Genomic DNA, 13,439 nt, shown 5'->3' on the forward strand with positions numbered 1-13,439 from the left:
ATAAATATGAAGTTCTGATGAGAAGCAAGGTTAACGACTCTGAACAAGATTACTCAAATTAACTTGCTGAAACGCTGAAAAATTCAAAGCTCAGAATCTTCATCTTCATCAAAGCTCACTACATTGCTGTTGTAATATATTAGTGAGATTAAGCTTAAACGTTAAGAGAAATATCACAGTTTGTGATTAACGCTTTCAAGAAGCATTTGTAATACTCTTAGAATTGATTACATTAAGTTGTAAGGAACTAGAGTGATCGTGTGGATCAGAATACTCTAGGAAGTCTTAGAGGTTATCTAAGCAGGTTGTAACTAGAGTGATCGTGTGGATCAGTATACTCTAGAAAAGTCTTAGAGGGTATCTAAGCAGTTGTTCCTGGAGTGATCAGTGTGTGATCAGTAGACTCTGGAAGACTTAGTTGCTGACTAAGTGGAGAACCATTGTAATCCGTGCGATTAGTGGATTAAATCCTCAGTTGAGGTAAATCATCTCTGCGGGGGTGGACTGGAGTAGTTTAGTTAACAACGAACCAGGATAAAAATAACTGTGCAATTTATTTTTATCTGTTAAGTTTTTAAAGCTACACTTATTCAAACCCCCCCTTTCTAAGTGTTTTTCTATCCTTCAATTGGTATCAGAGCGCCGGTTCTAAGGTGCAAGCACTTAACCGTGTTTAGAAAAGATTCAGGAAGAGAAAAACGCTTCAGTAAAAGATGGTTGATGAAAGTGAAAAGTCTACACCTGCATCTACATCTGGCTCTGCTGAGCAATACAACGGTAACAATGGTTATACTAGACCGCCGGTATTTGATGGTGAAAACTTTGAATACTGGAAAGATAAATTGGAAAGTTACTTTCTAGGTCTAGATGGTGATCTATGGGATCTTCTGATGGATGGTTACAAACATCCTGTAAATGCCAGAGGCGTAAAGCTGACAAGGCAAGAAATGGATGATGATCAGAAAAAGCTTTTCAGGAATCATCATAAATGCAGAACTGTTTTGCTGAATGCTATCTCTCATGCTGAGTATGAGAAGATATCTAACAGGGAAACGGCCTATGACATATATGAGTCCTTGAAAATGACTCATGAAGGAAATGCTCAAGTCAAGGAGACTAAAGCTCTAGCTTTAATCCAGAAGTATGAAGCCTTCAAGATGGAGGATGATGAAGACATTGAAAAGATGTTTTCAAGATTTCAAACTCTTACTGCTGGATTGAGAGTTCTTGACAAGGGATACACCAAGGCTGATCACGTAAAGAAGATCATCAGAAGCTTACCCAGAAGATGGGGTCCTATGGTGACTGCATTCAAGATTGCAAAGAATCTGAATGAAGTTTCTCTGGAAGAGCTCATCAGTGCCTTGAGAAGTCATGAAATAGAGCTGGACGCAAATGAGCCTCAAAAGAAAGGTAAGTCTATTGCATTAAAATCTAATATCAAGAAATGCACTAACGCTTTTCAGGCTAGAGAAGAAGATCCTGAAGAATCAGAATCTGAAGAAGAAGATGAACTGTCCTTGATCTCCAGAAGGCTAAATCAACTCTGGAAGACCAAGCAGAGGAAGTTCAGAGGCTTCAGAAGTTCAAAGAAATTTGAACGTGGAGAATCTTCTGATGACAGAAGATTTGACAAGAAGAAGGTCATGTGCTATGAATGCAATGAGCCTGGACACTTCAAGAATGAATGTCCAAATCTTCAGAAGGAAAATCCCAAGAAGAAGTTTCATAAGAAGAAAAGTTTTATGGCAACCTGGGATGAGTCAGAAGATGATTCAAACTCTGAAGATGAGCAGGCTAACTGTGCGCTGATGGCGACAGAAGATGACGAATCAGAATCTACATCAGAATCAGATTCTGAAGAGGTATTTTCTGAACTTACTAGAGATGAGTTAGTTTCCGGTCTAACTGAACTTCTGGAACTCAAGTCTCAGATTAGTCTCAAATACAAAAAGCTGAAAAAGCTGTTTGAATTTGAAACAAAGAAGCTTGAGTTGGAGAATTCTGAATTAAAAGAAAAACTTTTAAAATTATCCAATAATGTTGGATCTCCGTCTGATTCAGAAAAATCCACTCCTAGTCTAAACCATATTCTGAAAGAATATGATTTAAGTTTCAGGAAATTCCTATCTAGAAGTATTGGCAGAAGTCAGCTAGCTTCTATGATATATGCTGTGTCTGGAAACAAAAGAGTAGGCATTGGTTTTGAGAGTGAAACCCCATACAAACTTGAACCTGTTGATGAAATGAAATTCACATACAAGCCATTGTATGATCAGTTCAAGTATGGCCACTCCCATGATATTAGGCACACTTCACATGCTCAAAGCTTTCACATAACACACACCAAAAAGCATGTGACACAACCTAGGAAATATCATGAAACTCACATTAAGAATTATCATGCTGTTCCTCCTATTGCTTACAATGTTAAACCCAAGTTCAATCAGAACTTGAGAAAATCTAACAAGAAAGGACCCAAGAAAATGTGGGTACCTAAGGATAAGATTATTCCTATTGCAGATATCCTTGACTGCAAAAAGGACAAAGCACAACATGTCATGGTACCTGGACTCTGGATGCTCACGACACATGACAGGAAGAAGGTCTATGTTCCAAGACCTGGTGCTTAAGTCTGGAGGAGAAGTCAAGTTTGGAGGAGATCAGAAGGGCAAGATAATTGGCTCTGGAACTATAAAGTCTGGTAACTCTCCTTCCATTTCTAATGTACTTCTTGTAGAAGGATTAACACATAACCTCTTATCTATCAGTCAATTGAGTGACAATGGTTATGATATAATCTTTAATCAAGAGTCTTGCAAGGCTGTAAATCAGAAGGATGGCTCAATCCTATTTACAAGCAAGAGGAAGAACAACATTTATAAGACAGATCTGCAAGATCTTATGAGTCAGAAGGTGACTTGTCTTATGTCTGTTTCTGAAGAGCAGTGGGTCTGGCACAGAAGATTAGGTCATGCTAGTTTGAGAAAGATTTCTCAGATTAACAAACTGAATCTGGTCAGAGGACTCCCTAATCTGAAATTCAAATCAGATGCTCTTTGTGAAGCATGTCAGAAGGGCAAGTTCTCCAAACCTGCATTCAAGTCCAAGAATGTTGTGTCTACCTCAAGGCCATTAGAACTCTTGCACATTGATCTGTTTGGCCCAGTCAAAACAGCATCTGTCAGAGGGAAGAAATATGGATTAGTCATCGTAGATGATTATAGCCGCTGGACATGGGTAAAATTCTTGAAACACAAGGATGAGACTCATTCAGTGTTCTTTGATTTCTGCATTCAGATTCAATCTGAAAAAGAGTGTAAAATCATAAAGGTCAGAAGTGATCATGGTGGGGAATTTGAGAACAGATCCTTTGAAGAATTCTTCAAAGAAAATGGTATTGCCCATGATTTCTCTTGTCCTAGAACTCCACAGCAAAATGGGGTTGTAGAACGAAAGAATAGGACTCTGCAAGAAATGGCCAGAACCATGATCAATGAAACCAATATGGCTAAGCATTTCTGGGCAGAAGCAATAAACACTGCATGCTATATTCAGAATAGAATCTCTATCAGACCTATTCTAAATAAGACTCCCTATGAATTGTGGAAGAATAAAAAGCCCAACATTTCATATTTCCATCCTTTTGGATGTGTATGTTTTATTCTGAACACTAAAGATCATCTTGGTAAGTTTGATTCCAAAGCTCAAAAATGTTTCCTTCTTGGATATTCTGAACGCTCAAAAGGCTACAGAGTATACAATACTGAAACATTGATTGTAGAAGAATCAATCAATATCAGGTTTGATGATAAGCTTGGTTCTGAAAAACCAAAGCAGTTTGATAATTTTGCAGATTGTGATATTGATATATCAGAAGTTGTTGAGCCAAGAAGCAACGCATCAGAAGCAGAGCTTCTCAGAAGCAAAGAATCTGAAGATCAAGTATCAGCTTCTCTGGAGGATCTAAGCATTTCTGAAGAACCATCTGTCAGAAGATCATCCAGACTCATCTCTGGTCATTCAGAAGATGTCATTCTTGGAAAGAAGGATGATCCAATCAGAACAAGAGCATTCCTTAAGAACAATGCAGACTGTCAATTAGGTCTTGTATCTTTGATCGAGCCAACTTCTGTTGATCATGCTCTAGAAGATCCAGACTGGATAATTGCTATGCAAGAAGAACTGAATCAGTTTACAAGGAATGATGTTTGGGGTCTTGTTCCTAGACCAGATGGATTCAATATAATTGGTACAAAATGGGTCTTCAGAAACAAGCTCAGTGAGAAAGGTGAAGTGGTAAGGAACAAAGCCAGACTGGTGGCTCAGGGTTATAGTCAGCAAGAAGGGATTGATTATACAGAAACCTTTGCACCAGTGGCCAGGTTAGAATCTATTCGTCTATTAATTTCATTTGCCACTCAACATAACATCACTCTTTATCAGATGGATGTTAAGAGTGCCTTCTTAAATGGTTATATAGATGAAGAAGTTTATGTCTATCAACCTCCTGGTTTTGAAGACTCTATGTCTCCTAATCATGTTTTTAAACTTAAAAAATCATTGTATGGATTGAAACAGGCTCCCAGAGCTTGGTATGAACGCTTAAGTTCTTTTCTTCTGGATAATGGTTTCACTAGAGGAAAAGTGGACACTACTCTCTTTTGTAAAACCTTTAAAAGGGATATTTTAATTTGTCAAATATATGTAGATGATATTATTTTTGGAACATCTAATGCTACACTTGGAAAGGAGTTTGCTGAGTCTATGCAGGCTGAGTTTGAAATGAGCATGATGGGAGAACTCAAGTATTTCCTTGGAATACAAATAAATCAAACATCAGAAGGAACGTATGTTCACCAAACCAAGTATGTGAAGGAACTTCTGAAGAAGTTTAATCTTCTAGACTGCAAAGAAGCCAAAACTCCTATGCATCCAACATGCATCCTAGGTAAGGATGAGGTAAGTAAGAAGGTAGATCAGAAGTTATACAGAGGTATGATTGGATCTCTTCTATATCTGACTGCTTCTAGACCTGACATTCTGTTCAGTGTTTGTTTGTGTGCTAGATTCCAATCAGATCCTAAGAGAATCTCATTTAACTGCTGTTAAGAGAATTCTAAGGTATCTGAAAGGTACTACTAATGTTGGCTTAGTTTACAGAAAATCTAAAGAATACAACTTAGTAGGATTCTGCGATGCTGACTATGCTGGAGACAGAATTGAAAGAAAAAGTACTTCAGGAAGTTGCCAATTTCTTGGAAGTCATTTGATCTCTTGGTATAGCAAGAAGCAAGCAACTATTGCTCTATCAACAACAGAAGCAGAATATGTCGCTGCTGCTGGTTGTAGTACACAGATGCTCTGGATGAAGAGTCAGTTAGAAGATTATCAGATATTTGAGAGTAACATTCCTATATTCTGTGATAATACTTCTGCTATATGTTTATCTAAGAATCCTATTCTTCATTCAAAAGCTAAACATATTGAGATTAAACATCATTTCATAAGTGACTATGTTCAGAAGGGTGTTATATCTTTAAACTTTGTTGATACAGACCATCAATGGGCTGATATCTTTACAAAACCCCTGGCTGAAGATAGGTTTAAGTTCATTCTGAAGAACATCAGTATGGATTTATGCCCAGAATGAGAAGATGAGAAGTTCTTATGTATGAGTATCTTCTGAAATGAAAATGGATTATTTTTTATATATCAGAAGTTCTGATTGAAATCTTTTAGAAATTATGATTCGGTTATTACTAACGTTTCATTGTCTAAGTTGATTCAGAACCTCTTTTAAAGCAAAACAGCTGTTACGTTTTTGTCTCGGGATGGTAAACCTGTCGTTACTATTCATGGATAAACGTGCGTGCAGTTGAAGGGACGCCGACCATAGGTAACTGTGCTAGTCACCTCATTTGTCTTTATTATCTCTCCTCACGTCACGTAACATTAAATGCTATTCATCATTCGTTTCATTTTATTTTCTTTTAAATACTCTTCAAACACTTCTCCTTCTCTCTCATATTTTCTCTATTCACTCTATTTTTTTGCATTCATATCAAACCCTACCTGTTCATTTTCTGCAAATCCATCATGAACTCCTCATCAAGCCCAGGAAATCATGAATATGATCAAAACAACAAAAGAAAAGCTGTTGAAACATCACCTTCCAAACCCAAAAAGATAAAAATCACCTATGATCCTCTCAAGGTGAATCCATTCGAAGCAATGTTATCTGGAAACTATTCTAGACGTGTGTTTCAACCCCCTGGTGAAAGCCCTCCATCATCTCCATCTTCTTCCTCATCTTGTTTCCTTCTAGACTCAACTTCCTCTTCATCTAACCTTTCCTCTCCCTTAACCCATTCCGAAGAAATCTCTTCATCTTCACCCGCTGGGAATGTTGTCTCTGATAAAGATTGTGGAAGATCTGCATCAGAACCAAGTCTCCCTGACGCCTCGCCTGGAAGCCCAAGAAGCAGTCAATGAGGCGTTTCACTCCTTCATGGCATGCTGGCACAGACTTTGTCTTAGCTAGGGTTCTAGGTTTTGGTCTTTGTAGTTTTCTTTTCCTTGTTGCATCTGCTTGTTAAACATCTTCATGTAATATCTTTTGATTATCAATGAAAAGTTTCTTTGCTTTTACTTTCCAGTGATTTTATTTGTCGTTTTTATGCATCTGAATCTTTTGAAATATTGCTTTTTGATGTTATGACAAAAAGGGGGAGAAGATAAATGATAAATGATTTGATTAATCTATCAGTTGCTGGGTAAAGCTCCCACACATTTACTAACAAGAACTGCAAAGTTCTATATGGTTTAAGTGTTTTGCAGGTATAAAGAACTGAAGAGAATCTTCAAAGCAAACACAAGAAGCAAAACCATGGAAACTGAAGCAAGCCGAGTGCTGTCAAGCTTCAGAGATCAGAAGCAAGAAAGAAGAATGAATCAGAAGCACTGATAATAGAATTTGATCCATATTTGTCTATTTGTTTTGACAAAATTCTATTTGCTCTGATACATTATTTTAGCCTATATAGCTCTGATATATATATGGCTCTGATACTCATTCATGCTGACTTTTGTCGTTTAGTTTTTGTTCTGTAACATTTCAAGATGTAGAGATGCGCTGATGATGCTCTGGTACATTCAACAATGTTCTGATACAAATCTAGCATGAAGTGATGTTAGTAGACATTCAAAGTTCTGAAGCTATCCGAGGGAAGCAGAAATCAGAAGATGTGAATGTTCTAAAAGATCCAGAAAACTCAAGTTCTGAAGCTGTCCTGAATGGAAGCAGAAATCAGAAGCTGTGAATGTTCTGAGGATCAAAGAAATTCAAGTTCTGAAGCTGTCCTAGATGGAAGCAGAAATCAGAAGCTGTGAATGTTCTGAAGATCAAAGAAATTCAAGTTCTGAAGCTGTCCTAGATGGAAGCAGGAATCAGAAGCTGTGAGTGTTCTAAGGATCTAAAGAAATTCTAGTTCTGAAGCTGTCCAATGGAAGCAGAAGTCAGAAGCTATGAATTCTCTGAAGGCAGAAGCTTATATGATCGTCTCTACCGAAATAATCAGGGAAGTCTTTTATTAAAGTTCTTCGAGTATTTATTTCAGGGGGAGATTATTTATCTCAGGGGGAGATTGTTAATCTCAGGGGGAGACATATTCATATGCTTATGCTATAGCTGTGTAATTTGTCTTTTGCCGTCTGTTCTTTCTGATCGCAAATTCATATCATTTATATATGTTTTTGTCATCATCAAAAAGGGGGAGATTGTTAGAACAAGATTTGTTCTGATCAATTATCTTAGTTTTGATGATAACAATAATATGAATTTTGCTTAAGATAATATGGTACTCTAATTCAATGCAATTTCCCTTTCAGGAAATATATAAAAGAGTACGCATAATTCAGCGCTCAGAAGCTTTGTCTCAAAGGGTTCAGCATGCAACATCAGAACATGGTCTGGCAAGACATCAGAAGATGGTCGAAGCAGAATCAGAACATGGGTCTATGGAAGCATCAGAAGAACATGAGATCAGAAGCACTGAAGCTCAGAAGATGGTATCACGCAACAGAAGCACTTCAAGGTCAGAAGATCAGAAGATGCTATGCACCAAGCTGTTTGACTCTGATGATATTCAAACGTTGTATTCACAAACATCAGATCAGAAGAAAGTACAAGTGGCAAGCTACGCTGACTGACAAAAGGAACGTTAAAAGCTACTAAAGGCTACGTCAGTAGACACAGCGTGAACAAGGCTCGAGGTAGTTGACAAAAGCGTATAACATTAAATGCGATGCTGTACGGAACACGCAAAGCATTAAATGCACTCAACGGTCATCTTCTCCAACGCCTATAAATATGAAGTTCTGATGAGAAGCAAGGTTAACGACTCTGAACAAGATTACTCAAATTAACTTGCTGAAACGCTGAAAAATTCAAAGCTCAGAATCTTCATCTTCATCAAAGCTCACTACATTGCTGTTGTAATATATTAGTGAGATTAAGCTTAAACGTTAAGAGAAATATCACAGTTTGTGATTAACGCTTTCAAGAAGCATTTGTAATACTCTTAGAATTGATTACATTAAGTTGTAAGGAACTAGAGTGATCGTGTGGATCAGAATACTCTAGGAAGTCTTAGAGGTTATCTAAGCAGGTTGTAACTAGAGTGATCGTGTGGATCAGTATACTCTAGAAAAGTCTTAGAGGGTATCTAAGCAGTTGTTCCTGGAGTGATCAGTGTGTGATCAGTAGACTCTGGAAGACTTAGTTGCTGACTAAGTGGAGAACCATTGTAATCCGTGCGATTAGTGGATTAAATCCTCAGTTGAGGTAAATCATCTCTGCGGGGGTGGACTGGAGTAGTTTAGTTAACAACGAACCAGGATAAAAATAACTGTGCAATTTATTTTTATCTGTTAAGTTTTTAAAGCTACACTTATTCAAACCCCCCCTTTCTAAGTGTTTTTCTATCCTTCAACCAATTCAAACTAGAATTATTCTTCTAGAGATTACAAGTGTGCTTCTTATCAAGCAGATTTTCTCCTATTCTAATTGCATATTGTTTATGACACACTGACTAGAAGTCACTTCTGGTGCCTAAACAATTTATCAGAAGATTCCTAAGGAATAACACAATACGAGCAACAACTCTTGTGTTTCACATATTATTATAAGAATTAAAAATATCTTGTAGTCTTTTTGGTTTTGTCTTCTGGTTGAGATCTTTTCTTCTTGATAAGCAGAATGTTGGCTTCTCGTGCATTGATCTTCATCTTCTTCTTCAATACCGATCATGGAGCTTTTTACAGCTAGTAACATATTAATGATCTTAAGTAAACATGAAACACTATAGAGCAACAACTCAGTGTATTCAGTTTCTCTAGTCATTCAATGGAAGATTATTTGGACTGATCATGTATTTGTAGATCTCTCATTTCTCCATTAGAGCATCCTGCATAACATGCAAACTTCTATTTCTCTCTTAAGATGTTATTTTCATAGGATAATGTTGTGTATTTCAACATTCTTGTTTTCTCATCACACACTTCGTGTATGTTGCCTCTAATGGTGCAACTTATTTTTCTTACACTCTTATGCTTACACACACTTTTTGCACTTTCAAGGTTCTTCTCTTTATATAGAATTCTGGTATATTACCGTTGGTGTATAACCGTTGGACCATATTTGAACATAGCATTTAATGCTTGGTATAGACTGAATAAGGAAATACCTATTTCCAAAGCGAATCTTATCTTTGGTGTTGGTGACATGTCTTCTTCAATTTTCTTCTTCCAAGATAGTTACTATTGGTGGCGTTACTGATGGCGTGTCTTCTTTCACTCTTCAAAGATGTTGACCAAAATAGATGCCATAATTTTGTTTTTACTTTGAGTACCGTGATTTCTTTCATGTGACTTAATTGGAGCAATTTACGATGTTCTTAGAAGTTTCTGATCACTAGGTCAGAACATCTTTTGTTGGCATTACTTGTGAACGTCGATGTTGCTTGTTCTTCTGAGGAAGCTTATTTTTCTTTGTAATATCTAGCTTTTGTTTCTTTGATGACTTCTGATTTTCTGACTCTGATTGTTGAACTTGCTTTCAATCAAAACATTTGATTATTTAACGATGTTTTATTTTTATGATCTTCTTATTATTTTGAGACTTCATGCATTATTTATGGTTTATTCCTTTGGGCTTGTCTGATACTATTTCTGATCTGTTTCATTCCTCAGTCTTTAAGCCAGTTTCTGATATAATCATTATGCTTGTTTTTGATGAATGTCGTATAAGGCCTTTAGCATAACATCTGCACGCTCAATGAAATCATTAGTAATAAAATTGTTACTCGCAAAATATATGCTTGTTATCATCAAAACCAGATTCTGAACATAGATCCCAATCTTGTTCTAACAAATAGTGTTGTACGTTTTGTTAGGGTTGAAATTGGTTTTTGCTTCCTTAGGGTTGAAAATGGCGTTGTTTGGTTAGGGTTGAAAATGACATTGTTTCGTCAGGGATTGAAATGGCGTTGTTTCATGATGGAAATGAAATGCAACGGAAGAGACAAGTTAGCTATCTAGGTTTCCTTAAAGTGAATAAATCATATCACCATGAGGAAAACTCAATCAACAAGATTGTGAAGAATTTTCTTCACATTCCTTCTATTCTTATTAGGAAAAGCAATCGAGCGGACCAGGTTGGAAGTAAGAAACAAGGGTAGATCAACAGTCAGATTTCACATTGGAAACACAACCGAAATCAAGTACACTCAAGTGTACAGAAAGATGTGTCACGCCACTCTGCACCTTTTCATGTCACACGTAAAAAAAGTGAAATGTTTAAATGACGGGACTGCAATAAATGCGCATGTTTCCCATTATACTTCGGCAAAACCAAAGCAATGCATGCCAATCGATGCTTGGACAACTGCTCCTAAAGGCCAACCACGGCTACTAAAAGAGTCCCCCGACATCCAGAATGCCTCATGAATCTTAGGGACAACTGTTTCGTTTTGGCTAAAGGCCCAAGGATACACCGCTTCGCATCGGCCAAAATTCTAATAGCACGAGGCCCATCTATTCCACCTGCTTCATTAAGTCCAAGGTATAAATACCTTCACAAAATATTTTTAGGTACATAGTCTCTAATCTTCACTTTCACTACAGTTATGTTAAACCCAAACTGACTTAGGCGTTGGAGTGCTAATCATGAAGGTATCACCTCTAGATCCACCATATCAGAGATAACCAACGTCAGTTCAAGATCGACACTCATTAACGACAACGTTTCAAGATCAAGATCGTTGGTAAAAAAGCATCGTGATTGCAACCTTTGATCCACGATGCCATATCGCAAAATCACTCGCAAAGCTTCGCTCCGTCGTAGTTTCTACAACGGTAAAGAAGGTAAAATAGATAAATCTTTTATATTTTAAATATTTTGTTTTGTTTATAATAATAAGACTTAATTGCAACTTTGGTCCTCCTATTTAGTCTTTTTTTTTATTTTAATCCCCCTATTTTAAAAACTACTATTCTAGTTTTTTTAATGAGTTAACGTATTTAAATACTTCAAGTCTTTTTGTTATTAAATATTTATGGTTTTTGTTTTTTTAATTCTTAAAAATTGCTTTTTTTATAATTTTATTTGTAATTCTTTTTAATTCACAGAAATTACTGTTTTTTATATGTATTTTTTTAATGAGTTAACGTATTTAAATACTTCAAGTCTTTTTGTTATTAAATATTTATGGTTTTTGTTTTTTTAATTCTTAAAAATTGCTTTTTTTATAATTTTATTTGTAATTCTTTTTAATTCACAGAAATTACTGTTTTTTATATGTATTTTTTTTTTGTAATATTAATTAAATTCTTTCATAAAATTAAATATTTTAACAAAGCTTTTGGCCTGACCCAACAATTAACCTAAATTAATAATTGTGTTTGTTTCAACTTTATAAAGTTGTTATAAATTATAAAAACATCAATGTTGGACTTATAAGAAATCCGCCTCTTTGCCTCTATTTGACATGGAAAATAGCCTTTTTGCCTTTCATAGATAAAAACAAAAAGAGAAACAAATTGAAGAATAACAACATCAATGTGGGACTTATAAGAAATTCCCCTCTTTGCCTCTATTTGACAAGGAAAATAGCCTTTTTACCTTTCATAGATGAAAACAAAAAGAGAAACAAATTGAAGAATAACATTGAGCCAAGTGAAAAACTTATTGGCAAAACCAAAGCAAGAACTTTGATTAAGAACTACTGGTTCAGGGTGTTAAAATCCTTTGTAATGCCAATCTTCATATTTAAGTTTCCATCAAAGCTCCTGTTATGAAGCAAGTTCATTCCTATAAGGCTAGACATATAAAACCTATATTATTCTATTTCTACCTCCAATGAAAGCTATTTGCTCATTTTTTTTGCTATGATCTTGTGCTTGAAATTGACTAAGGAAATAGGTCTATAATGATTCACCACATGGTTGCTAATGAGGTCTTGATCCTTGATGATTAAGTTTTTATGTTGGAAGAAAGAAGTAGTTCTTATATCCCTCAGCATGTTTGATAGAAAAACTGTTCCAAAACTTGTTAACTGGACTTGGGTATTTGAAGAACATGAACTAAAATTAGCTACAAGTGAAGATGAGATGATTCATCTATTGAAAATCTATCTAAAATAATATATCTAAGTACAATACCAAAAAATATGTTTATTTTAAGCTTAATAAGATCCCTAAGTAAGAAAATTGCAGGCTCTATTTCATGTTACATTTTGAAGACATTGTTGCTTGTGTTGGTTAATCTTAACAAACTATCATGTGGTGTGTATGAATAAAATATTATGTGTGGCTGATGATGGATGCTGCATGTTTAGGTATTACAAGTTATTGTTGCTTATTTTCGTTAATTTTAAATGATGGTATGTAATCAATATTTTTAGTCAGAAGAAGGGAGTAGCTGCTGCAATGGACACAAGTTTGAGAAGAATGATAAACTGCTGCAAAAAAGAAGAAAGGAGAAGTTGTTGTAGTATGAAATGTCATTTATAAGTTCCACATTGATGTTCTTATAATTTATAAGAAGGTTTATAAAGTTGAAACAAACATATTCTACAAATTAGATCAATTGAGATCAATATTGTACTTGGGCCAACCCAAAAGCTTTGCTCTATATATTTTAATTTATGAAATGAAAAAATTTAATTAATATTACAAATAAAGAAAAGTAATTCCTATGAATTAAACAAAATTACAAATAAAATTATAAAAAAAAAGCAATTTCTAAGAATTACAAAAAATAAAAAAAAATAAATCTTTAATAATAAATAAACTTGGAATATTTAAATATTGAGTTGGCAATGACACATAACATAGTGTCAACTCATTAAAAAATACCATCAAATTTGAAGGGGAACAAA

The sequence above is a fragment of the Vicia villosa genome, linkage group LG5, assembly GCF_029867415.1.
Source record: "Vicia villosa cultivar HV-30 ecotype Madison, WI linkage group LG5, Vvil1.0, whole genome shotgun sequence".
NCBI classification, from domain to species: domain Eukaryota; kingdom Viridiplantae; phylum Streptophyta; class Magnoliopsida; order Fabales; family Fabaceae; genus Vicia; species Vicia villosa.